We start from the raw sequence: 25,773 nt of genomic DNA on the forward strand, positions 1-25,773 counted from the left end.
GGCACGTCCATGTGAAGAGGTCCAAAGTAGAGGGGATCAGTAATGCTCTTAGGTTCTCCTGCAAAAAATTAAGCCCTCGCCTTTCACCACTGTACTCAGAAAAGGGAACTGTTGTTTGTTTGGTTTTTTTTAACTCATGGATAAGTTGCTCCATGCTTTTGTGGTTAATTTTTTATTCAACTTTTACATTTATAAATGAGTATATAGAGTAAATATAAGAGTTCCTAGGATCTGAAGGACAGAATCACAGATGGGATCAACTGGCTATAAATGAGCAGCATAGATATACTGCAGGGTTGCATGCAACAGAATTTTAACCTTTCCCCAAAGCGTTTTTCAGAATTCAATACAGATGTATATAAGTCAACGAAGTGCATGTGTTCCTAGGCATTCTTTCTTTAACAGAAAATATGGTACTAGAGGCAGAATAACATGGGAAGATTACAGATAGGTTCCTACACACAAAGTAAAGCAACATTCTAGCAAAAAAAAATTAATTCACATATATACATGTGAAATAAAACATCTAAGCAAATAAAATCATCCAGTCTTCTTCCAAAATGAACCCAGTGATGGCCTTTTTTCTTTCTTGTGTTTCCACTATTCTTATATTGTATGTTATGGTGGCTAAATGCTTTTAAAAATGCACTATATTGAGGGCAAATTACGGGCCGGCTAATGTGCTGTCATCTTTTCTCTCTGCTTTAATGTTTATACCTATTCCATAAGTGACTAGAGGTAGCTGCTGTTTACTTTATCTATTGTATGAATACTGTAGGTTGAGCTAAAGTAGAATCTTCCTTTTTTTCCAGGTCAGACTTGTTTATTTCATTTTTTACTAGAGACATGCTGCTGTGTGCTTAGGCTGAAAATGTATGTTTCTCCATTCTTACTTTGCTATCCTCCCAACACTGATGCTGCAAAAAAATTTAATGCATATGGAGGCCTAGGAAGAAAGGGAGTCTGGGAAGAAATAAAAATATATTAAAAGGGGCTCCTTTGTTAAGGCTTTGTTATCAAAGGTCTGGTTGCATGCTGTTGTTTCTTTGTAAAGTAAATAAATTATTATTGGACCACTCCTTTAGTTATATGGACTAATTATGAACTCATTACATTTTCAGTTAGCACAGGGGTGGGCAAAGAATTATTAGCTTTTAAGACATTTAAGGAAATAATTCACACATTTACAACTGGCTAAACCGAATAGAGCTGATTGGAGTTGTCGTAAAACATCAGGCAGGACATAGGTTCTGTATCCCTGAATTATCATAAGGAAGTGCTGAGCAAATTAGAGATAACACGATATCTGTCCATCTTTCTGAAATGGTAGCAATGGTGCTGGTTGCAACAGCTGTAAAGGAAGGCTTCACAGTTGTAGAAGAGATGCAGACCGTCACATATCCTATATTCAGAAGTGTTCATTTTAAAATCTCTTATTAATATCTATGAAATAGGTTAAGAAGGAGAAAATGTTGTTGAGGTAGTGGATGAGGCCTCTAGTCTTCCACTTGAAACCATTGATGGGGAGGTCAAAGGCAATGTATCAAGCTGTGCCAACAGTTTGACCCTACAGCAACCAAAACCGCAGCAAAATCTGCAAAGTGCCCCATCCGGCCTTTATTTGGATAAATGATTTAGACAGTTGTATTAAAATGCAAATTCCTGTCTTGCTTCCTAGTTTATCATCTAACTCGTTATACAATTTGCCAGTTATAGAAGAAAAATTACCATAATGGGCCCCAAGGGAACAGTTATAGAAAGGATACCAAACATTACTTATCATCCCATTCTGCTACAATTATCTACCACTTTTGTTCTTTATATGTTAGACTTTCCCCCCCTCGGAAAAATTAAACTATCAATAGAATCCTCACAGCTCGGCATAAATGGAATGGCAGACACACTCTTAATTTCTGTGGGTTCCCTCCCTGCTTCCCTCTGCAAAGTATATGCCATCTTTACATGTGCAGTCTTTTGTCCCCTACTCCTATAATTTCCTTAAGATAACAATTCTAATTGTTTGGAAACATGAAGGCATGTTCTCCTTTGCAGGGATTTATCGGGAAGGGTAAAAAGACAAGTTTAATGTTGACACTTCAAAAATGTGAAATGGAAATAGGAGAGAAAACACTTTACTACTGCAGAAAGAATGAATCTGTGTGGTGCTATGGAAAGGAATTAATTTTCTTTCCTTCCCTTCCAACTCCATGGGCATCATTTAACTCTGGCCCCATGCACTCTCGAGGAGAACAATTTCTCCGTTATCTGAAAGCTTTTTGGTCAGCATGTTATTTTTGAAAAAGGTGCCACCAGGAGGCAAAATAAAATAAAAATAATAAAAATAACATTCAGTATAAGATTGTCAGCAAGTAATGCCTTTTATATTTTTTCAGAATATTGGCTTCCATTTCACCTACCAGGACGGGTTGGGAGTAAATCCCATGGAGTTTAAAATTCACAATGAATTACAGAAGACTACAAATACTAAGTAAAAAGCTTTAGTTAGTATGGGACTTTTCATACTGGCCAAAATGTGTAGGTGGTGGAGTTTTTTTCTTTTTAACTTTTTTCTTGTTTATTTCTCTTTTGTTATTTCTAATAAAAACAATCATGCCAATTCCATAATTAACGCAGTTTACATCCAGTTTTTTTTTCCAGCCGCTACTGCCCATGTGATGGTAAGGCAATGGTAGCAGAAATTACCCTCTTTATTTTCATAATTGTTTTGACTCACTGCCCATAACATGTACCCCTTCAAGAAGCCATAAGAATATGCCCCTGGTCAATCAAACATGTATGTATGTATGCATTTCATTTCCACCCCACCTTTCTCGACTCGGGAGGGGAGTCAAGATGGCTTTAAAAAATTCAGTGCTGCACAGGTAAACAATAAAACACATATAATAAAATATAAACAATCTAAGTATATAAGCAATTAAAACACATAACAATCTATCAAACAGATTAAAACCACATATAAAACGCTGTGTCATGATCTCATATCCAAATTGTTTTTCAAAATCCATAGTCCATTATTCAAGTTGTTTGAAGTCTCATTCTGTAGTTTCCTATTCACCAAACACCTGCGTAAAAAGCCAGGTCTCAAGTCCCCCCCCTAAAAACCAGGAGGGATGGGGCCTGTCTGATGTCTCTGGGGAGGAAGTTCCACAGCTGAGGGGCCACCACTGAGAAGCCCGTCTCTCATCCCAACCAACCGTGCTTTCGAAGAGGATGGGATGGAGAGCATAGCTTCCCCAGCTGATCTTAAAGCTTTTGTAGGCTCATAGAAGAAAAAGTGTTCGGACAGGTAAGTTGGACTAGAACTGTATAGGGCTTTATAAGCCAAGATCAGCACCTTGAATTGGGCTTGGTAGCAGACTGGCAGCCAGTGGAGCTGAGTAACAGAGGAGTAGTATACTTCTTGTACACTGCCCTTGTACATTGTAGCCTATGAGTTAACAATACTGCCTTTAGGAAGAGTGTCTCGCTTCTTTCTCTTTAATATGACAGTGCTGTAGGAGAACATACAGTTAGTCTTCCATATACAGGGGTTAGAGGCACAAGACCTTTGCAAAACTGGGACACCCCCAAAATAAAAATACATTTTTTCTCATGACAGAATACTTCTCAAGAAATTTCTAGGTCCTACAGTGAAAATCTATTGATAATTTCTGCCAGAAATTGACCACACAATCCTGCAAGAGGACCTACACATGCCTAGAAAAGTGTTTCTCTAGAAATCTCTTGTTCCTCCAACAGAATTCTATAGCAGAAGTTGACCATAGAGTCATGCCGGATGACCTAGAGATTCATAGAGAAAACACATTACTTAAACAAATCCATGGCAGTATGGCCATGTTCCAAAAGCATTTTCTCCCGATGTTTTGTCCACATCTATTGTAGGCATCCTCAGAGGTTGTGAGGTCTGTTGGAAACAAGGTAAGAGAGGTTTATATATCTGTGGAATGTCCAGGGTGGGAGAAAGAACTCTTGCCCGCTTGAGAAAAGTGTGAATGTTGCAACTGGCTACCTTGATTAGCATTGAATGGCCTTGCAGCTTCAAAGCCTGACTGGTTACTGCCTGGGGGAGATCCTTTGTCTTCTTGTTATATTTAAGAATGCAGTGGATTTTTGAATAATGTTTAAACTTCTGTTGTGGCAGTATATTGCAATCTACTTAGGCAGCAGACCTTGTTTTGGAAGTGAAGTCCTTCTCTGCTCCATTTCTCACTGTCAGGGTCTCCCCAGGGTCTCATATAGGAGGAGGTTTTTCTCCTTGTAGCTATCTGTTATCTTTTGAACAGGAGGTGGTCACAGATTGTAACATGACTGTTTCCTACATATCAATGGTGACAGGATTAGAAGTCAGTCTGGATGATCTTCTTAAGTATCTTCCGATGAGCAATTTTCTCATTCTTAAACTGAGAATTGTCCTGGAAAAAACTAATTAAGCTAACAATCCCATAATCAAACAATGATCTATGAATGTCAGTACAAAGTGGAAGATTTATAGTTTCTGTGTGTTCAATTTATAGGAAGTGTGATGTCTGAACATAAGAACAGACCATCCAAGCAAAGGCATGAGTTCTCAATTACAATGAATCAAGACCAATCACCCTTTTGAAAAGGGCACTGGGGCAATATGCAATTTTATTGGCTTCCTATAGGAGTATGTTGACACAATTCTATGACCTGCACCATAAAGAAGTTCAAGCTGGACTGCCTCAGTGGGCCCTTCTGACCTTTAAAACCTATAAATCTCCAAAATGTACTTCTTTTCTGAGCATGGACACTTTGCTGGTGTTAGAAACACCCCTTTCACCTAGTCACCAGACACCCACTCGCCTTGCCTTGCGTTACTCTGTGAGAGAGGCTGATTCAATGCCAAGGATTTATAACCTGGAGCCAAGACAATAAATCTACTTTCAATTGCCCGTTACTCCGGGTCATTTCTTTCCAGCTGCACAGAGTGTGATACGATATCCCTGGAAGCGGGCTGTGACTGTGCAGAATGGCTGCTAATCGTGTTATCTGTGCAGTAGGCGCCATGTACTTAGTGTAATCATAACACTGACACAAATTAATCCTTCACGATTACCCCCAAGAAGGGAGGTAAATCCTGGTAACCCCATTTCACAGATGTGGAAGCTGTGCTGGCTTGCCTGGAGGCAAACAGTATGTCAGAAACTCCTTCCTCCCTACTACAATCACCACTATACACCAGCATTCCTGGTTGTTCCAGTACTAATTTCGTCAGTCCAAGGGATGTTGAATGTACTGGTATGTTGGCATTTTGGAAGTAACCTTACGAACTAACCATATGGCATAGTTTCCCTGTTAAATGAGGCTATATAATGTTGTGGTGTGTGTGATCTATTAAAACAGGGTGCATATTTTGATATCTTAACAGTTGATTCAAAGTGGGCTTTGCAATATCCACTTCATTGGCCCTGCTCCAAATATGAAGTGAAATTTGTCGCTGCAGATTTCCCATTTGGATGTTCAGCATTATAATAGTGAGTGAAAAAACCACATGTGTCATTCTTGTTGCATTTCTCGGCATCCTACCAAGAGTCATGTCCCATTCAAGTTTTATATCAGGCTGTGAACCCTTTTCTTCTTTCCTGCTTGGAAATGTATGCTTATTTTTATACACATTTTAAATGGACATATTGTTTACACCTTTTCCCTAGTTTTTGCATTTCTGTACATCATCTTATTGGCTAAATAATGGTTGGACACATTTTTTGAAGTGCAAATTAGTCATTTGCATTTACTTGTGTGTGATTTGAAAGCGAGATTAAGAGAGAAGAAACAATCCAAAGCTCCCAGTATTGGGAAATCAAAAGATATATGTGTGCTTTGTTAATTGTCACGTGAATGGTAAGTTAGATAACTTTGTAAAAAAGCCAACTCAGGTAATGACATCTCCTTTAGCACATTATGTTGAAAAATGCCAATCACCCACACCAGACAGTTTGAAATAGACACTCTCTTAACAAATGGTATCCTAACTAAAATAGTGTCACATAAGGGATTCAAGTACAACATGAAACATGGCTATTTGGAGTTCAACCAGCTAGATGGTGGCTGAATGCCACCCTCCTCCCCCTACTCCCCAAGTGTGCCTAGTTTGATTTTGTTTCCATCATATATGTCACAACAAGATGTTTATGCATACCACAAGAACAACATTTGTCCTGGATCAATGCAAGGGAATCATGGGAGCTTCAGTTTTAGAAGGTTTTTAACTTTCTCTGCCAAAGAGTGTTGGTGCTTTAGCAAACTATAACTACGACAATTACATAGTATTGAGTCATATTTCATGTTGAACTAAATCCCTTCACAGGCACTGATAACACCAATGTGGCAGAGACTAGTCCCATATTTGTGCCGATTTGTTACAACTGCTTCTTTTTTTTCTTAGAAATCCAATGAAGACTGGTAGCTAATGGCTTGTGGATTGCACCAATATCATGGATTGCCAGTGTGAAAAGCATTAAATCAGGAGATGGAGAGAAAGGGTCAGCTAAGTCTTGCTCAAATGTATTTTCAGTTCATTGTTTCTTCAGCAAATCTGGAACACATTTTAACTTATCCTTAAACATCATATTTTTGTCCACCAAAAAGGGGGCAAATAAATGGGTTTTTAAGCAAATCAAGCCTGAGTTTTCATTGAAATCACTAACTTAAGGGTATCATACTTTAGATGCATCATGACAGAACATGATTCACTGGAAAAGTCAATAATACCAGGAAAAGTTGAAGGCAATGGGAAAGGGGGGAGACTGCACAAAAGATAGATGGATTCAGTCAAAAAGGCCACAGCTTTCAATGTTCAAATCTTGAGAAGGGACAGTAAACAATGGAGATCAATGATTCATAAGGATTGTATAAGTCAAAATTGTCTTTATGGTATATACCACAGGGGAGATATTGTCAAAAGCAAAGCAAAAACAGGAGGTAGGCAGGGCAGCTGCATACAATTGAGATAAATGTTGTTTGTGTTTGACTCTTTAAATTCTGAAATTGAAAATACTTGACCAGTGAAATCCTGGTTCAAATGTCAAATTGAATATTTCTACATTGTCTTAACTGAAATATCAGAAATAATATTTTCATTGCTTGCTATCAAAAATGTGGTAAGAAAAATATCTCTCCTTTTTCCAACTTACAATAAGCAAATTTGTTAACCTTACGTTACAGCAGCGTTCAAGAAAGGCATGAATGTGTGTTTGAAAACAAGGGCTTTGGCATGAAACCTCTCTGCAAAGTACACGAGATTCCTCACTTATGCAGAACATTAATAGTTTGTGTAAACACATTAGCACTTCTCATTGAGGCCATAGGTCAGGACTGAGAAATGGCAAGATGTAGTGGAGGATAGAGAGTTTCTTTATTTGTTTTCCTGCTTTTAACTATCCAGCTACGGGTAAAAGGATGGCTAACATTGTCTCCACCTTCCCCAATAGTAACACATCATGAAACATTTTTCTCAGTTTATCTGTGTGGGTCATGTGACACTCTAGCATTTCCACATCAAGGGCTACACTGGTTAGGGTTGCTGGGAGTTGCAGTTCAAAGCATACTTAGGGTGCTTCCAGGCAGGGGTAAAACCCATGCCGAAGTGGGTTTTTGTTCCCACCAGGGCCCTCAAACCTGGGCTTTCCCAGGTCCCACCAGGATGGTACCCAGACACCTAGAAGCCCCCCAAAGTAAGTCCTTAAAATTTAAAACAACTTACCTGGCTGCCATTAAGTAACTCTTGGAGTCCTCCTGGCATGCCAGGAGATTGGGGGGGGGGGGGGGGGGGGTGGAGGAGGGGGAGGAGGAAAATCACTATCACTCCTTGCTCTCCCACCCCCCCCCCCCCAATATCCTGATGCATCATTTCTACACAGCAGGAGGACTCCAGGAGTTCCTTGATGGAAGCCAGGTAAGTTGTTTTGAATTTTAAGGGCTTATTTTGGGGTTTTGGGGGGAGGGGAGATGCCCTCTCAGTTTTCCTGGCTCCTGGAGCCTAGATAATGGAGATGGCTGTGTGGATTGGCCTGGGGATTACCTGATGTGGTCCCTGGGCCCAATCCACACAAAGCCCACATCTGGTAAAGCTTGGATCTTAATTAACATCCAGGTCTTACCAGTCATCTAATCAATTCAAAACAAAGCAGGGAAACCCTACTTCATTTTGAATTAATTCACTTTTACTGGAGGTGTCATTTGGATGCTTCCGGTAAAAGCGCGACAGGCCCCACATTTCTGGGCATGTCTAGAAGGGCTCTTAGTTGATAAAGGTTTTTTTCCCCCTGCGCTCATAATATGTTACCCTAGCCCTCTTCTACAAGGTACTTCTGTTTATTAATCTTGTTCTTCACTTTTGGTTTTTATTCCTACCACCCAGCTACGAATGAGAAAGTTGGACTTGGTTAAAAAATAAAGCACAAAATGTAAAATGGAAATGATATTCACCATACCACCAGCAACAGTGTGCCAGGATCAGAATGTGGATGCCAACCATGGAAGTAGATGCTGATTCCCTAGCTTGATCAAGTCAGTTCTGCTGGGTAAATCTCACTGAGATCTTTTAATTAAGAACTGTTAATTATATGTTTTTAATATTGACCTGAGCTCAATTCAATAAACCCCTCAAGTGGCTTAAAGAATAGTTGAAGAGAATAGACTGGAATCCAAAGCAGGCACTTGCAGTCCTAGGCAAGATATACACTGCCATGTAATGCAGTCTGAACTCCATTATATAGCCAATGTAGACCCATATAGTCCAGTTTGAAGATCATTGAACTGCATTATATAGGACTACAATGACCATATAACACAGTTTAAACTGCATTGTATGACAATGTAAAGCCAGCCCTAGACTTCGGATACTTGCTGTACCAATACCAATTCTTGCTGTAGTGGAAGGTAGGGGGCAATGAAGGGAATTATTCACCAGCCACTCTTCACGGCTGCCTTCAGATGATGGAAAAACTTGGTTGACAAGATATACCATCCAAGCTTTACAATGCCAATCAGTGCATTCAATAAATTGTGTAGTTTGAACAGGGGCACAAACAGCAAAACAACCACAGGGCAGTTAACCCTTCTCTATGCTATCCAAAGTATAGATAGAGAGAAAGGGGGGGGGGGGGCACCTTGAGTTAAGAGTTTACATTGTTCTTTGACTGAGTTCTTAATTTGAATCACTCTTATCTCAAAATGAATTTCCCCATTGAAAAGCATTGAAATGCTATCAATCCATTCCACCCTCCATTTTTAATTATGTGTTTTTAAATAAGAAAATGTACTTTATAAATAACAAATAATGTATAAATGCACATTCACATGTAACAAATAAAATCAACTTTAAAATAGTAGAAGCACAAAGTTGTGTAAAGGAAGCAGATTTGAGGTAACAAAATTTGTGTTGGCCAGCGTAACAGCAAGGCAAAACCTGCACATTCACATGGAACATTTTTTTTAAAAAAGATTAACTTTTAAATAGAAGAAGCACAAAGTTATGGCAAGGAAGCACAAAGTGAAGAGGCAGAAGCCTCATTTTCTTCACAATGTACTCATTCCAGCCTCCCTCCCTGTCTTGCTCTCTCTTCATGAAGCCAAACATACCAGGAATAAAAACAACACAAAATCAACTAACCCAAAGTTCCTGAAAGTGGACAAGAGCAAAGCGGACAGCAATCTCCCAAAGTGGACAAGAGAATGAAGCACAGGGCACAGAGGCATGAGGCAAAGAGGCTTCTTCCTTGAAACCCTAAAGCCCTGTACTCTCACACTAGCACTCCCTTTGTTTTTAAATTGTAAGTCATATGCAATTCATAAGTTTTGTATATACAAACAGATATTAGAAATTTCTGAAACTTGGGTGGAATGATTCCCTGTTATCTTGTATTGTATAGAAAATTCAAGGAGCTAGCGCCTGTAGTTTTTTTTAAACGTTGTTTGTAAAAACTTTGAAAATTCTCCAAAACTTCTTGGATTAGTGAAACATTCTGAAACTTGGTGGGCTAACATTGCTCAATGTGTTCTATAATCATAGCAAGTTTCATGCCAAAAGGTCTAACAATGAAGGAGATAGGAGCCCCTAAATTTTCCCCATTGGCACAATTACTTAAAGAAAAGTAACGAAAAAGTAATTAACTAATTGTAGTTACGATATGGACTCTGTCCAATTTTGTAAACACTTTAGGAATGATTTCCCCCTACCTTCTAATATCATAATGAATAGTGAAACTTTTTTCATTGATCACACAGGCCTAATATATATGTGCAACTAGAGTTATATTTAAAAAAATAAACAAATTCATTTTAAGAGCAAACCTACAGACCCTATTTTGTTTGTAACTTGGGGACTCCCTGTATATATAAGCTTTGGATAGCATAGGGAAGGGTTCATTTGGATGTCTGTGCCCCTGTACAGAAGATTTCACCTCACTTTTTGTCCCTGTGATAATTAGATTTAGAAAAAAAAATGGCTTGATCTGAAAACAAGGACTGATGGGAAAGCTTCAGTGGGGACACTTTTCTCCATGATTACTCTTTCAGAAGTGAATATCCCTTCCTAGAGGTAGATTTTTCTCACTTCCTGTCGTCTCAACCCCCATTTTAACTCTCAGTCATTTGCAAGTTGGATGTTTGTAATTCAGGGGCTGCCTGTACTGTGGTTTGAATCCTGTTCCTGTACAACACATATTAGCAATAGCATAGATAATGTACACATAGAAGCCAAACATGTCATTCATTTATCTTAATGTGTTCATCTGAGATACATATCTGTTATTTCATTCATCTGAATTGTGACATGTCAGCTGAGGAAATATTCAGCTGTGGCATTTAGAAGTGAAAGAAAAATTAAATTGCTTCATTATTATGGGATCAGATAGCAGTTTCTCCTCAGTAAGATAGACACAGTCCTAGCAATCATCTATAGATTTCTCTGTATACAGTATATTTCAGCTTGTCAAATTACATCATTTAGAGAATACAGCTCTTCCCAAACAAAAGCATCAATGAGAGCTGAATCACAGGGCCTTAATTACTTTGGACTTTCTCCAACATAAGCTTTATAAACCGGTAGCTCCTTCTGCCCTTAAGCCTTGTCCTTGACAGTTAGTTGATAGTGTTTCTCTCTCTTACCACTATACGGTTCAGAGAAAGAGGAAGCTGCAGCAAAATGCCAGGAAACCAAGTACTAGACCTCAAATGAGTCAATATATTTAATGCAGAGTGAAAAGGTGTTTTATTTTTATTTAGTTGCAGGGCTGATGGAGACACTATATAGTGCCGATACAATTGCACAGTCACAAAAAACCCACCCTCCTTTCCCCATTCTTCACTCATATGTTCCATCTTACAGCCTTTAACATTCTAGGTTTTCAAAAAGCACAAGCTGAAGTGTTTGAGAATGAAAATAAGGAGATTTGCACTTCAGGAAATGAAGATGCCATAGTACCACAAGTAGATTCAAGTTAAGAACACCACTTTTTATTTTCCAGGCACTGCTTGGGGAATAAAGAGTAGCTGAGCTTTATTGGATCAGTTTTTGCTTTTCCTGAAAACTTCCCAGAGTCCTTCACTGTCTGATTCCAGCCAAACTATGGTAGGGAGCTTTTTGTCTAATTCTTTTAGAAAATGCTTCCCAAATAAACATTATCTTTAACCTTGTTCACACATTTCCTATCAAAGCAATGTGGCTTTAGGCAGCACTATTGCATGTCTCTACCCTATATATGCTATCTCTAAAAGTTTCCTCATTTGCTCACCCATTGAAGGGATGCACCTGTGCTATCACCCCATGTGACCAGAGGACCTCTAGCTATTTGTAAGCATGCAGAAAAACTCTTCTCCCTCCTCCTCCTTCTCCTCCCTGAAGAGGGTGAACACTGCCTCTCCTGTGGTGCTCCGCTTCTTGAAATGTTCCCATAGTTAGCCAGGGGTTGAGCATCACATGTGTATATATTTGAATTTACTTTTAATTTGTTATGAAACTTGCACAGTCGTGAACTTTGCTAAAGGAAGCTGAGACTGCTTCCAGACAGAAGTTTATCATGGGCAGGCCCGTAGCCAGGATTTTGATTCTGGGGGTGCTGAGTTTGATTCAAAAGGGGGGGGGGGGTGAGGATCTACCCTAGCAAACCTTATGTATCGTTATCCCAATACCCCCATGCATATGGGATATATTGAGCATGGTGATCAGATCATGATATGAGTAAACATAACAGTTTAAATAATGTACCAGTAAGGCCTTCTTGCACACCACCCTGAGAATTACGGGGGGGGGGGGGCTGAAGCTCCTCACTCCCCTCCCCGCTACATGCCTGATCATTGGAGTAAATGGGTTAAAGTAACCTATTTTGTCCCATATTGCTGTCCACATGGGCACCCAAAAGAAGTAGGCTTTCCTGTGCGTAGTCCCCATTGTAGTGCAGGAATAACCGTGCTACAATGGGGACAACCCAAATCCCTCCTTAAAACCCTTAAAATAAAAGAAAAATTTACTGGCCCTCTCTGCATACTTCCTGAAATGTACCAATGTTGTGCCAGGAAGTGGGGGGGGGGGGGGAGGACTGATCCCCCCGGTCTCCTAGTGCTACATTGTTATGTTCCAGGAAACATGTAGAGAGGCCTAAGGGTGGCCTGCTAAGTTTTTCTTTTTATTTAAAGGTTTGGGGGGATTTGGGGAGGGGTGGGTTCCTTTTTCTCCAGGCCCATGGGGCCCGAAGAAGTGAATTGGGCTGTGTGGACTGACTCCTCAGTACTCCCAGGACTACTGAGGGATCAGTCCCCACAGGGCCCACATGCCATTAGATCCCGGGACTTTCAGGTCTAATAGAGCATCAAACTAATTTGAATTTGTCTTGAATTAATTTGGTTTGACCTGAGACGTCGTTTGGACACCTCCGGTAATACTGCGGGAGCTCCTGATTATGGGCCCTGTATGGATGGGCCCTGAGTCTTAATTGAACCAGTCTCCGTCCTTCCCAGAAAAAGAGATAAAACCCCAGGAATCTACTATGAACCAAAGAAATTTCAACTAAAGTTCAATCCATTGAATTAATTGTTGAATGTTAAATCAGGAACTGATAAGCCCGAGTCATTCTGTAGGTCTACTATAGTTGGATGATACTACACCTGATCTTAGCCAAAAGGCCAAGAAGAAATTAGATCTAACAAGAGAATTTGAGAATAAAGGAATGTAAGTTACCCATTACTTTTAACTTGCTATATGCTTCCTGCTGATGGTTGACTAACAAAATTCAGTCCCACTGTATGACTGTATGAAGGATCGTATTTCAGATTAAGATTTCATTATTTTATTTTGGTCCATATGTGTGATACCAAGAAGCTGATGCATTTTGAATCACAGAATAAAATAGAACAAAAATGTATGTACTTGTGAAAAATGCACCACTCAAACATGATTTAGTCAATGTGTGGGTGTCTCTTCAAGAATTGTGCAATATTCAAATCTGTGCCCAAATAGAAAGGAGGGAAAGAACCAGATACATTTCATCCTGTTACAAGCAAACAATCAGAAAAAAAGAAATAGACTGGAGATGGAGATGTGAACGGGAAGATGTCTATGGATGCAGAGTGTATAGATGTATATAACTCCAGTCTCATTTGGGCCTTCATATGGCTGATGGCCTGGTGTAACAAAACAGATTGCATTTTGAGCAACAGCCATAACTGCCGAAGGGCTTACCCAGTGATGGAGATGACTTGCCAGGACTCCACTGCGATGCCTGCCTATGGCAGATGGATCAGATCATGAATATGCAGTTTCCTCCTGGAGAACTACCATATTCAGCAGAGTAGCTACATTTCATCCTTCCAGACATAGTTGTCTTTCTAACCTGGATTTGACCTGCAGTTGTATTATACAGGCAGAAAGAAGACATTTCCCAAACTAGGAAGCAAACACCCACCCTACCACAACTGAAACTGTCAAGATTTTCATTTCCTCTTCCTTTTATTTTTTTTTTTAAACTAAAAACATGCTTCCCATTTTGGACTTCACAGAATCCAGAGAGCAATTTTAGCTTCACACACATTCCCAGGCTTTGCATTTTCAGTGGCAATAATGAAAACCTTTAGTCCAAAACACTTTCTAGATGTTTTGGACTGAAACTATCTCTATCATTGGCTAGTCTGGCTAGGTATCCTTGGAGACAAAATCTAAAACTTCTGGAGCTATAAACATTCTTGACTCTTTCTGTATAGGATGCGCATCTACTCACTTCAGAAGAACCAGTATTTTACAATAGAGATCTGAAGACTTTAATGATTATGCTGCTGGCTTCAGCAAATGCATGAAATGCAACTGAGAAAGTATGTGAAAGAAGGACTCATCAAAAGCATTTAGCCCACTCTGTCCAAGGAACACCAGGCTATTAAAAGACGTCAGAGGTCTGTTTTCTGTTTCTAAATTACCTTTACAGGTGACACATAGAAAAGATTGTGTTAGTCTTGCTTTTCCCCTTACATTAGATTTTTTTTCAAACCTGAAGGTTTTGCAGACTTTTCGAATATTTTGCAGACTTTTCAAATACCTTTGAGGAAACCACTTAAAGACCTGAACCTAAGGCCCCTTCCACACAGCTGAATAAAATCTCACATTTTCTGCTCTGAACTGGGATATATGGCAGTGTGGACTCAGATAACCCAGTTCTAACAGATATTGTGGGATTTTCTGCCTTGATATTCTGGGTTATATGGCTGTGTGGAAGAGCCCTAAGGCACCTTGTACATTTCAATATCCAGTGCAGAAAATAGAAATTTTTTTGTACAGAAAACCTCCTGCATGGAAAGTAATAGAGAATTCCCTTTTCTATTAAAAAAATCCCCATACATATTTTTGTTTTTGTTTTTGGAGCATAAACCCTTAACTGTGTGTTTTAGATACTTTTGGAGCACTTTCTCCCGGGGGAAAATATTGAAGGTATTGTTTCTTCCTTAAGAGAATGAAATTTAGAAAGATTGGCAATCCAAGTGTTGTGTGAATTCAGGTGCATCTACACTGTAGAGTTAATGTAGCTTGACACCACTTTAAACAGTCATGGCTCAATGCTATGAAATCATAGGGACTGTAGTTAAACTAGTTATACATGATCTTTAGATTTCTCACCAAACTACAAAACCAAGGGTTCCATAGCATTGAGTCAGAATAGTTAAAGTGGTGTCAAACTGCATTAATTCTACAGTGTAGATTCACCTGAAGTCACACATCTGGGATGAAAATCTTTGTAAATTTCATTCTTGTTGCATGGGGTGATTGTTTAATGATGATGATTAATAATAATAATAATAATAATAATAATAATAATAATAATTTTATTTCTTACCCGCCTCTCTTGACTGGAGGCAAGTCAAAGCACAATGAAAACATACAAATGTTGCAAAAAATATATAAATACACATATTAAAATGGAGTTCTATAAAGGATACATATTAAAACATATTTCTATAAAATACATATTAAATACACAGGAGAAAGATTAAAATACAAGACATGAGTTTAAAGTTCATGCTTAAAATTGGCTGGGTAGGCATGCTGGAAGTGATAGGTTTAAAATGGGTTTTAAATTCTGATAGGTTATTTAGCTATTGCAGCTCTACTGGCAGGTCATTCCACAGTCCTAGGGTCGACGATGAAAAGGTCCTCTGGATGACGACTGCCAGTCGGGTTCTGGCAGGCTGGAATAGCTCCCCCCAACGACCAAGAGGACCTCATTATGTGGGTTGGATTGTATGGGAGAAGGCCATTCTATAGGTAACCTAGATCAAACCATGTAAGTTTTAAAGGTCAGAATCAACATCTTGAACTTTGCCCAGAAACTAATTGCCAGTCAGTGGAGTGACTTTAGGATAGGTGTAATATGCTCACTCCTGGGTGTTCCTGTAACCAATCTGGCTACCATATTTTGAACCAGCTGCAGTTTCCAAGCTTGGTACAAAGTTAGCCCAATGTAAACTGCATTGCAGAAGTCCAACCTTGAGGTTACCATTGCTTGCACTATCACCATTAGATCCTCCAAATCTAGAAAGAGACCCTCCCAAAGCTGATAGTAAGCACCCCTGACTATCAGGTTTACTTGGGCTGACATTTGGAGAGACAGATTCAGGAGCACTTCCAAGCTGCACACCCAGTATTTCGGGGGAGTGTAACCTCATCCAGAACTGGCTGATACACCACCATCCCCAGATTAGAGCCCTTGATGGTAAACACATCTGTTTTGTCTGGATTCAGTTTCAGTTTGTTTTTCACTCATCCAGCCCATTATTTTCACCATGCATTCATTCAGAGAAGACATGCTATCCTTAGATGAGGCTGTTTTTGAAGGCACGGAGAAATATATATGGGGGTCGTCAGCATACTGATAACACACCACCCCATGCCTATGGATGATCTCTCCCAGTGGCTTCATATAAATATTAAAGAGCATTGGGGATAGAATGGCACCTTATGGGATACCACATAACAGCACCTTTTTGGAGGCGCAGCTATCACCAAGCACCCTCACCTGGAACCTGCCTGAAAGGTACGACTGAAACTGCTGCAGCACAGTGCCTCTGATTCACAGTCCATCCAGGTGTTCCAGAAAGATATCATGGTTGATGGTTTCAAAAGCCAGCTGAGAAGTCTAGAAGCACCAACAGGGACACAAACCCCTTGTCACTATTGAGACGGAGATCATCCAAGATGACCATAGCAGTCTCAATTCACTATCCTGTTCTGAAGCCGGTTTGAAATGGGTCAAGGAAGCATGTGTCATTCAAGATTGTATGGAGCTGGAGGGCAACTGCCTTCTCAATCACCTTGCCCAAAAAAAAGGAAGGGTAGACACTGCTCTGTAATTATTACAGTTTAGGGGATCCAGGGAGGACTTTTTTTTTTAAAGTAGCGATCTAACCACTGCTTTTTTAAAAAACAGAATGAAAAGTCCCTTTCCCTGAGAGACACATTAATAATTTGTTGTGTTTTAGATTGAATTGCATCTTCCCCCTTGATGACTGGCTAAGGTGGACAGGGATCAAGAAAGCAGGTTGTCCTCCTTACTAGGACCAGCAGCGTGTCCACATCAACAGTATTCAACAACTGAAACTGATGCAATGCATCCTTAGAGTGCAGTCTTACTCATCAGTACTGTTTGGAAGTAAATCCAGCTGAATTCAAAGGGACTTCATTGCAGCTTCTCTTTTATGTGTACACATGGACTGTTAGCCAGATCTACTTCAGAGTCCTGATCGTAATTTTCCTTTATATTAAGATATTTTCTACATCCATGTAAAATATGGCAAACACCATATTGCTACAGGTTGTTGCTACTGTTAGCTCCAGCAACATTCGTTTTGAAAATCATGGTTCAGAATAGTTGATTCCCACCAGCTTATCATGAGGGCCACTTCCATACTTTGCCAAGTTGGGATTTGACAGATCCTCTAGCTGAGCTTCTCAGTAGCATTGCACGCTTGGCAAATGGCAGCCCTAGCTCAGCCTCTCTATAATTTACTGCAACACTATAGTCCATCAGGGGCAGAAAATCATCTTTATCTGTTTAGCAACACGTTCATTAAATAAACACCTTCCTGGCAGCAAGCAATTTCCTCAAGCGTTTTTGTGAAAAATGCTCTCAACCAGATTATGATGGGACATTTTTCACTGGCAGCATCCAGGGAGAAAGACCGAGCTGGCAGGAAAACTCGTTCATCTAGCTTAACCCAAATGCAATTTTAGAAGTTTGGTATATCACCGACCATCGTCAGAGAGACAGTGTGGGTCAGCAGGCCCCAAATCTGATTTACTTTGTTTATTATTTTGTCTCCTCCAAACTCTGAACCGTTCTTTACAGAGTGTGTGATTTGCTTTTAGTTCCTTTTTTGTTCAGTTTTTAACATTGAGAAGTTACAAAATGTGGCTGCTTTAGCTTGCAAAAACAACATTTTGTGTGTGTGAGTGTGTGTGCGCGCGCGCGCATGGGGAGGGGGCTTGTCAAGCTTTGTCAGGTTTATATCTGAAACTCTTTAAAATATTGGAAACAGCCTTGTTAAATGTTAGAGTACTCTACCTAGCTCAGATGCATTTATAGCATGGACAGTATATTGATTTTCAGTGGGTTTTCTCACTTTTTAAGGACTCTTTCTTAGCTAAGCTATGGAATATCTAGTGTTAACATGATACCTTTACATGGCAATATGGTTGGAGAGAAATTTTACACTTTTAAACAAAATTGAGAATGAACATTTTGTTATTCTTCTAAACTTAAGCTTCTTTGAATTTTGTAATGGTATTTTCAATATTTTGTTTGGAAAATGTTTGTACAGTACAGCCCACACATCAGTAAGAAATATGTTCCAAAAGCCTCTGTGAATGCCAGAAACTATGCATAACAGTGAACCCCTATATTTTGTCCATACTTGGGCCAGAAGCATGCCATAGAATAGTACTGGAGGACACACAGCAGCATATAAATACTTCCAGGGAGGATGGTTTTTTTAGGCATGCATAAATGGATATCAAATTTGTGGTTAAGGGGATAGCACAAAATATTAAGAGGGAAATCCTGTGAAACATGAGATTAACATTTGGCATGCTTTAGATTAAGAAAATTGCTTGCAAAAATCAATATAGGGATTAGAAGAAATGCACCCTGTTGCTTCTGAATTGTCATGTGAAAACACCTCTTGAGCCAGAAGCATGCCATAGAATAGAAGAAAGGTGCATACAATTTCTATGAGTTTTGGAGAAATTGTACTGACTTTTGGACCATTTATTAGTGTATTCCACATGAAAGTTTGTTATATATCATTGAATGATTGCCTTTTCCTGACAGAGGCATAGCACTTTACAAGGAGCATCACTAAATTCAAGAGGTTGGACTAGATGATTTCTTAGCATGTCTTCCAGCCCTATGAAAGAAGCAATATTGACAGTAGTGGCTTTGCCATGATTTACCCTGATTTCCAGAGAGTAAGTCAACGGTCAGTACTGCCCAATATTTAATACCACTTAATATATTCAAATAATAATAATAATAATAATAATAATAATAATTATTATTATTAATATCCTGCCTTTTATATCCATAAGGAGACTCAAAGCAGCTCATAATAAAGTATTACAATACAATTTAAAATATAGAAATATACAAATATTAAAACAGTATTAAATATCACTAGTACTAAAAACAGTTTCAGATTAAATCTGTAAAAATATTTTAAAAACCATAGCAGCCCCTGACATGATCTTAAAAACCTTGTTCTTTAAAGGCCTGCTTGAATGAAAATGTTTTAGCCTGCTGCCATAAGGACAACGTTCTTGCTTCCCTGGGAAGAAGCGAGCTCCAGAGTCGAGGGGCAGCCACCAACCGAGTCTGATATGGATATGGAACCGAGAGAAGAGCCTCTTCTGAAGATCTCAGGGCCCAGGTAGGTTCGTAGAAAGAGACATGGTAAGCCAAATATCCTGGACTTGAGCCACCTAGGGGTTTAAAGGTCAAAACTAGCACTTTGAATTGTACCCAGAAATAGACTGCCAACCAGTGGAGCTGCTGCAACTGGGGGGGGGGGGGTGTTGTCCGCTCCCTGTAGCCAGCCCCAGTGAGCAGGCTACAGGAGAGCGGAGAACCCCCCCCCCCCCCCCCAATTGCAGCAGCTCCACTGGTTGCCAGTCTGTTTCCCCAGTGTGTTTGTTTGTTCATTTGCTATCTTTTTGCCCTCCTCCCCTGAGTTATTTTAGGTCCAGAAGAGGCCCCTTATAAAAAGAGGAACCCAAATTAAATTGAATGCCAAGTCCCTGGTATAAGAAAATGGATCTTCTAGGTCTAAAACAGCCTGCTCCCCATCCAACATGGTGAAAATCCCCCCATGCCTCATACAGGGCTTTTGGGGAGGTTTGGTCAAATTGGGAGGGGATTGTGTGGATCTCCAAGGTCTGCTCAGGGGTCAATATGTCTGACAGTTGCCCACCCTGTTGTACATAAATGCAAGTCAAGAGCAAATAAAAACAAAAAAATATAAAGAATTAATACACAATCCTTAGAAAAATGATGCATTTATCAAAATTGCTCTCTCTCTCTCTCTCTCTCTCTCTATATATATATATATAAGTTGGGTTTTTCAGCAAAAGCTTATTGGAATCCAGTGGAAATGACTGCTCTTGGTTTAAATTGTTGTTTCTGGCTTTTTGCACTCCAGTTCTGAGACAGTACTCTGGTTTTTCATCAACTTGCTGTATTTCAAATTCTCACATGAGAGCTCTCAAAGAACACACTGTTTAAAGGTGTGTATCAGAGTTTGTCTGATTTTTTTCTTCCCTTTTTCCTGGTGTTGAGTGCATGCTGTAAATCTGTACAAGTTCATGAACAGTGTTGAATCTTCACATCCAAACCAATCATTGAAGATGCAATGCCATTTCCTGTCTTCCCAGTGTTGCTTTGGGGAAATTATTTTGAAAATTCATAGATCACACTTGAGGGACTTTGAGCAACTGTAGCATAATAACCGAAGCTTCTTTATGTGGATATATTTGGTCTGAATTGTGCTGTGAGGATATAAGGATGTGTACATCAAGTTACTAAAAATGAACTTGTGTAATGGTAAGTGGGAGGAGAAAGACTTGGTTCAAGATGATTTTTTCAGAACTTTCACTTTCCTTTTTTACTTTGCCCTTTGCTGTTGTTGTGTGCCATCAAGTCATTTATGATGTATAGAAAACTGAAGGCAACAGGTTTTTTTCCTGAGGTTTAGAGTGTGTGACCCTAACTCTCTACCCTTATTAAAAAGAGGCTGCTAGAAAGGGACTATAACCAACTGCTGAGCTTGGCCAATAAATCCTGTTCACCTATGGACATGGCAATTCTGTTCCTACTGGGAAACCCAGCCTTTTATATTGCAGCGCTCACTAACCCCTCTTACAGGAGAGCCTACATGCTGGCTAGATTTAATATTATGCCATCTCCGCTCCATAGAGGAAGACTCAATGGACTACCAAGCAATACGAGGCTTTGTCTTTGTCACACAGGATGGCTGGATTCTATCCCGTATATTCTCCTGAACTGCCCACTTTACCAGGAACCAAGATCCAGCTTACGACCACACGTTATAGATTTCTTGAAAAACCACAGTGATCCAGATAAAGTAATTATGCTTTTAAATAGTCAAGATTTTAACTGATGCCTTTCAGTGGCAAGATTCCTGAACGAAGTCTGTAAACTGAATATGTAGGAAATTTGAAGTTTCCTTTTCTATGATTTGTACTGTGTTTTATACCTTTTTGCTATGTATATGCCAATAAAGGCTCATTGGATTGGAGTGTGTGACTAGCTCAAGGTTATCTAATGGGTTTTTATGGCTGAGCGGATATTACTATGACCTAAATCCAAGCTTTTTTAAAAAAAGCTTTTTTACATCCATTACATGTATAGATGTTCTTCTCTATGACTCTGGCATGGCTCACCAGTAAGGTCTTGACTGTAGAAGGTTGAAGTGGCAATAAGGGAAGAAACAATGTTGCCACTCCATGTTGTGGAGCTGCCACCTTATGAATAGCTTTCTGGTCTCTGGCTAACAATGACTCCCATAATGAATGTAATGTTGCATTATTTAGAATATATGCTGCCGAAGAGAGCACATGTAATGTGGCATTATTTAACAAGTACAAATCTGAACTTGGGTGGATCTTGACAGGCGGATATGGCAATGCAGATCCAGAATGAAGAATTCCAGATCAGCAAGGATGGAGGCTACATTGTCAAGCACAAAAATGTAAGTGGGAACTGCTCAACTCCTGAAGTAACAGCATCGAGAGTACCAAGATGACTGGGGGACTGCCTTGGCACTCCAGATATTGTCACTGTGCCAAGCTGTGTCCATCACCATTTTTGTGTTTGGTGGGCACTGCAAAGGGAAAATTGTGGGGACAAGGTAAATGCCATCCCCCATCTCTGGGCTGCCTGATGGTGTGTCATTAACTGTGCCATTCTGTTGCACAAATAGGAAGTGAGACACTTGATTACACATACAAGAAGTTGCTACTTACCCTGGGGTTTGGAGAAAGTTCTGGAGTATCCAGTGGCTTCAGTTAATGTGATACAACCCCACTTTAAGTTGCTGCACAAGAGTTCCTTGAACCTCAGATTAACACCGTTCAATGTAGACTGAGAGTTACGTAGGAGGAGAACTGATCAGGCAAACATGTCAGATTGGAAGCAACTTTCACGGTTACTCTTTTCATCTGAACCAATTATGCCATTGGAGTTAAACATTACAACATTCCACTTCATTAGAGCTCCAAGGCAGATACATAATGTTAATCACAAGAACTTTGGTATTCTATAGGCGTCTGAGCCTGGAAGTAGAGACGGAAAAAAAAATTAAAAAGAAGAAACACTCACTTTCAACTGCTTCCATTCTACGTTGAGGTTAATAGAAGGCTAATTTGAAAGCATTCGGTTAATGAGAAAGCTAAAAATACACCTCCCCATACAGACCTTCCCTCTTGGTGCCTGTCATGGTAGCAGCAGCTGTGAGGCATTTGTAAGTAGATGTGCCATGATGCTCTTCTGAGGGGTAAATGGCTATAAATCACACTGGGGTGGGTAGAACGGAGGCAAAGCAGCTGTTCTGTTTATCCTTTGTATTGATTCCTGCACACTGGGAGCATGAAGGGTTCATTAGCGATTTAACTGTTGCCATAAGGTTGCTAGACAGTATGCAGATGACTGAAGGCCTGTTCACAACTGGGACAGAGAGCTTGATGAACTTCATTCTCAAAGTTGAAGACAAACTCCAGATTTATTTCTCTTTATTTATTTACAACATTTCTTCCCCGCCTTTCTCCACTCTGGAGGGGACTCAAGGCAGCTTAGACATAGACAACTATTCAATGCCATAAAACAATGTACAATTAAAATACACATTTAAATAGAATTATAAAATACATTAAAACAATTATAAATATCTAAGACAATATCTTCACAATTAATCACATAATCCTCAAGCATAATATGGGTCGTTCCAATAGTTATTGCACATCATTCCATGTCTATCTATTTGCTTGGCCACTGAGCCATGTTTTCACTCTCTTACAGAAGGTCAGGAGGGAGGCGGCTGATCTTATATCTCTGGGGAAGGAATTCCACAGCTGAGGGGCCACCACTGAGAAGGCCCTGTCTCTCATCCCTGCCAATCGCACCTGCGAAAGAGGGGGGAATGAGAGCAGGGCCTTTCCAGACAATCTTAAACTCTGAGATGGTTCATAGGGGAGATCCATTTGTACAAGTAAGCTGGGCCGGAACGATTTAGGGCTTTATAGGCTAAAGCCAGCCCTTTGAATTGTGCTTGACAGCAGACTGGCAGCCAGTGGAGCTGATGTAAAAGGGGGGGGGGTTGTATGCTCCCTGTACGCTGCTCTGGTGAGCAATCTGGCAGCCGCCCATTGGACCATTTGAAGTATCCAAACAGTCTTCAAAGGCAATCCTATGTAGAGCATGTTGCAGGTGTCTATATGGGATGTAATCAGAGGATGGACTACTGTGGCCAAGTCAGACATCCCAAGGTATGGGTACAACTGGCACACAAGTTATACCTCACATTAACTGAACTGCTATTGGAGTATACATTTCACACTATGTTCCTGATTTTAAAGGCAATTGGTTCCCTTCTGGCAACGTGATGTTCATTTGGCTATGGATCCCTAACAACACACATGGGGATTTCAGTGTGGGTAGGAAAGTATGGGTAGCTCCAACTGGGACTACCTCAACAACACTTTCCTCCCATGGTGGAGGACAAAGCACCTTTTGGCACTTTAACTCCACTTTGGGAGGAAAGTGGGCAGGGTCTGCCATGCTGGTGCACAGCAGGTCTCATCCAAGCTATGTAACTAAGCGGCAAAACGGTGCATTTTTGCTCAGTGTTAAAAGGTCCTTAGTTAGGAATGAGTAAAATATAAGATTTTAAATATTCAAACATGGGGGGGGGGGGGGGTGTTAGCTGGAAATAGATTTCAGGGAGGGACTGGAAGTTTTTATTGAAGTTCATTTTTCATAAGAATTTCTGGAAATAAGCAAATGCATTTATATTTGGGATGAGTAGAATATAAGATTTTAAATATTCAAACATGATGTGTGTGTGTGTGTGTGGGGGGGGGGGGGGGATGGACCTATTCATCAACCCAAGCCCAGGGCATCAAGTATTTAACTCTTAAAAGTTTGGTTTTGATCTTGAACAACCACATTAGCAATGAATGAAAGTTACTAACTCTTTTTTCTGATGGGCTTCTCATCATTAATACAGCAGGTACATCATGGGAATTGCTGTACTTCCTGAATTTGACTGGTGTGAATGTAGGAGAATCTCATTTCAGAGATTCATGTCTGAATAATTCATCAACATTCATGAATTTCCTTACATTGGGAATGGAAATGACTTGACTGCTCTGTAGGGATATTTCAGTTTCAACAATTCAAATTTAAGAGAAACTGACATGGACATTTTATCTTGTCTCTGCTGTTGGTCCACCAATTGGCAAGTTCAGTTTTGAGCCTTGGATTGGTCCATAACACCTGCACTGGTGTCTTGATGGTTGTCCCTCAGATGTTTGGAGCTGGACAATGCCATTTCTCATTGCAGAAGTATGATGTGGAAATACTAACACACATATATAATGAGATAAGATGGGTTTGTGGTTATAGCAGTTGCTGAAGTTGTTGCCATCATCATCATCAGGTTTCCTTGAACTTGGGATCCTGAAGATGGACATTATTTAATTCTGCTATATCGGCTGTATATGTAGCCACCCGTGGGGTAGTACATGACAAAGAATATGTGCTAATAATTCTTACATTTAAATTAATTTTCACATTGCTGACTATACCCCACCTGCAAGCAGATGGACAAGTGTCGAAACTCTCTTCAGTTGTCCAATGAAGTGGACTATATTTACATGAAATGTTTGCAAAAATTAAATATCTTAGTTTAAAGGGTGAAACAAAGTCCTGGAATGACTTACACAGCTAGCCCATTTGAAAATTACCATGTCAGAAGCAATGTAAACTTATGTTTTTAACTTGTGTTTTCAATTGAAGTGAGTTTAACTATTTTTCAACTTTTGTATCAGTAATTTTAAAATTCTGTTGCATTTTAAGGTGTGTATACTGCTTTGGGTAAGATATAAAATAATTAAATAAATAGTTTAAAAATGTGATAGTCCAAGCTACTGAACTCCTTCTAACACTGCAATCTCTCTACAGCAGAAACAAGAAGGGCTCTAGCCCACAATCCCAGTCTACAAAGGAATGTCTTTGCCTCATCTGCATCTTCATCTTTCCCATGACAGCAAAAAGGTGCTTGAATTTAATTTAATGGCATCACATTGAACAACAGTTGCTTTTAATTGGCAACCATTTTCAGTCTGAAGTTTTTCTGTCCCTCCTTAGGCGTATGAGTCCCCTTGGGGTGATAAGAAGGAATATAAATAAAGATTTTTTTTATTTTTTCTTTATTATGCTCTCTCTCTCTCTCTCTATATATATATATATGTATATATATATTACAAAATACTAACATGTTTGTAAGACTTTGTCCAAAAAACATAACTAAAATTGAATTAAACATAATAAAGGCACTATATCATTGTGAAATAACAGTAGAGTAGTGAAATAAAATAAGTTAAACTTAGCCAAGTTTAAAAGACCAAATTAGGAAATTCTGACCTGATGCCAAATCATTTCAAAGGATGGAGCCAACCATACCTTT

The 25,773-nt window shown here is 39.6% G+C and overlaps 1 pseudogene; it reads right to left on the reverse strand.

Annotated features, from left to right (window-relative positions):
• Nucleotides 1–13,038: 13,038 nt before the first annotated feature.
• Nucleotides 13,039–13,176, reverse strand: LOC132769532 (U2 spliceosomal RNA; annotated as a pseudogene).
• Between the last annotated feature and the right edge of the window lie 12,597 nt (nt 13,177–25,773).

Source organism: Anolis sagrei, chromosome 2, assembly GCF_037176765.1.
Source record: "Anolis sagrei isolate rAnoSag1 chromosome 2, rAnoSag1.mat, whole genome shotgun sequence".
Classification (NCBI taxonomy): domain Eukaryota; kingdom Metazoa; phylum Chordata; class Lepidosauria; order Squamata; family Dactyloidae; genus Anolis; species Anolis sagrei.